Source organism: Aquarana catesbeiana, linkage group LG01 (assembly GCF_042186555.1).
Source record: "Aquarana catesbeiana isolate 2022-GZ linkage group LG01, ASM4218655v1, whole genome shotgun sequence".
NCBI classification, from domain to species: domain Eukaryota; kingdom Metazoa; phylum Chordata; class Amphibia; order Anura; family Ranidae; genus Aquarana; species Aquarana catesbeiana.
The window spans coordinates 533,049,894-533,052,328 of record NC_133324.1 but is presented as its reverse complement, the minus strand read 5'-3'; the positions used below and the strand labels follow the sequence as shown (position 1 = coordinate 533,052,328).

At 49.5% G+C, this 2,435-nt stretch overlaps 1 pseudogene; it reads left to right on the top strand.

Moving 5' to 3' along the window:
• The first annotated feature begins 1,737 nt into the window (after positions 1-1,737).
• LOC141124499 (U4 spliceosomal RNA) lies at positions 1,738-1,802 on the top strand (annotated as a pseudogene).
• Positions 1,803-2,435: the final 633 nt, after the last annotated feature.

Below are 2,435 nucleotides of genomic sequence, written 5' to 3'. Positions count from 1 at the left end.
AATTGTCTATCACGGGTGTTCCGTTGACTCCAAGTCCAAGGGAGTCAGCATGTTGATACGTTCCACAGTGCCGTGGACATTCCAAGATACTTGGAATGATAAGGAGAGCCAGGCTCTGTTTGTGAAAGGGGTATTGGGTGGCTCCCAGGTAACCTTGGTGAACCTGTATCTCCCCAACACGGGCCAGGTGGAATTCTTGGAACCCATTTTGACCAAATTATTTCACTTCGCTGAAGGTGAGGTGATCTTGGGAGGAGACCTCAATTTTGCCATGGACCCTTCATTAGACACCTCTAGGCAATCTTCCCAACTCTCATATGCAGCACTCAAACGCCTGAAAAAGAACTTCTATGCTTTTCACCTGGTAGATGTCTGGAGGATACTGCATCCGACCCAGAAGGACTTTACCTTTTATTCAAACCCTCACGATTCATATACCAGAATCGATATGTTTCTGTTGCCCCAATCTCTTCTATCTAAGGTGCGGTCCGCATCCATAGGTTCCATCACCTTTTCGGATCACGCCCCAGTGTTTGTAGACATAGATTTACTACCCCATAGACCCAAGCAATGGCAGTGGAAGCTCAATGCCTCACTGATCCAGTCACCGGAGGTAATTGAGGAAGTGGCGAGAGAAATGAGGAATTTTTTCTCAACAAACGCAGAAGAGGATGCGCTCCCTTGCTGGTGTGGGAAGCCCACAAATGCACCATTAGAGGGATCTTGATAAAAATAGGTACACGTCCCAAGAAGGCGAGAGCTCAGCAAACTCTCGACCTATTGGGGAAAATCAGGAGTCTGGAATCTACCCACAAACAATCACGAGCTACACAGACACTGCAGGAGCTTACGTCCCTTAGGGGTCAATTGAGATCCCTGGCATTAGACAGGGCTAAGGCAGTCCTAGCAAAGTGTAAATGCACTTTTTATGAACATAGTAACAAGTGTGGCAAGCTGTTAGTGAGGGCCTTGAAAACCCAGCGGGCACAAGCCTTTATCCCCGAACTGAAGGCAGAAGATGGTTCCAAAGTACACACCACAGAGGGTATATTGGAACAGTTCCGTAACTACTACACCGCATTATACAATATTGAACGCCCCTCCTCGGGACTCGAGAAATCCCGTGAACGGGAAGCAATAAGGGAATACATTCAGAAATCCGGCCTTCCTCGGCTATCTGAAGAGGTCTTACAGACCTTGGAAGAGCCGTTGACGGGAGAAGAGGTATTGAAAGCCATAGCACGTATGCAAACGGGCAAGGCCCCAGGCCCCGATGGATACACACTGACGTATTTTAAGACTTTTAGCAACATTCTGACACCGCATTTCCTAGCGGCTTACAACGACGCCGGGGAGGGGGCACTTCCCCCGGAAGATACCCTAAGGGCCTTCGTCTCAGTAATCCCCAAGGAGGGCAAGGACCCTTTATTATGTCAAAACTATAGACCAATTTCACTCCTTAACATTGATCTAAATATCTTCACTAAAGTACTCTCCATGAGGCTGTCAGAATTAATTCCTTCGCTGGTCCATTTAGACCAGGTAGGCTTCGTACCCTCTAGAGAGGCGAGGGATAACACCATAAAGGCAATCAATCTTATCCACGCAGCCAGAACACGAAAAACCCCGTTGCTACTTCTCTTTAACGACGCCGAAAAGGCGTTCGATAGAGTGAGCTGGCCCTTCATATTTGAGACGCTACACCAGATAGGTTTGGGGGTTCGGATGATGAACCCTTCCTTTGCGCAGTGGCAGTATCATAGCCAATGAGGTTCAACTGAGGCATGATTATTGCTAATTGCTTCTCGGCCTTTTGGCGAAGATCAAGTGTAGTATCTATTCTTATCAGTTTCCAGGAGGTGGCGCTTGCTTCCGTCCCTGATCTATGGCGAAATAGAGATGGGATTGCGGTTGCTATGCAAAACCTGCTGGAGTGAAGGTGACCTGGAGCGGTTTGTAGCCGAAAGGGAAGCCTTCTGATGGGGATGGAGAACCACGGGGTCTGAACCAGAGGGTCGGGACCCTGGCCTTCTGGCCTGGATTGGGGCGGATCTAGCTCCAGACAGTTATTTGGGAGAGAACGCTTACTCCTGCCTTGCAAGGGGGGGAGGGAGTGGCAAGTACTTCCCGAATGTAATTAGGAGGAGTGATGGGAGCGACGGCAGAGCCTGATGGTAAAGGGCTCTTTCCGGCTTCCTGATCTCCATATCCTTCCTGTCTGTGGTGGGGTCTGCTGTGGTCTGGGCTGGGTGGTCAGGGCTTTTTCGAAAAGCCAGTGGTGAATGTGCCCCTGAAGTGGCAGTTCAGGGGTGCCGTATAGTCACGGTGTGAAAGCACTTGATTTTATGGCACCATGGTCACTTTACCACAACACACGTTTTTCGCACCTGCCTCTTGGGCCGGGCCTTTTGGCCAGGACCAGGGGAAATTTTTAT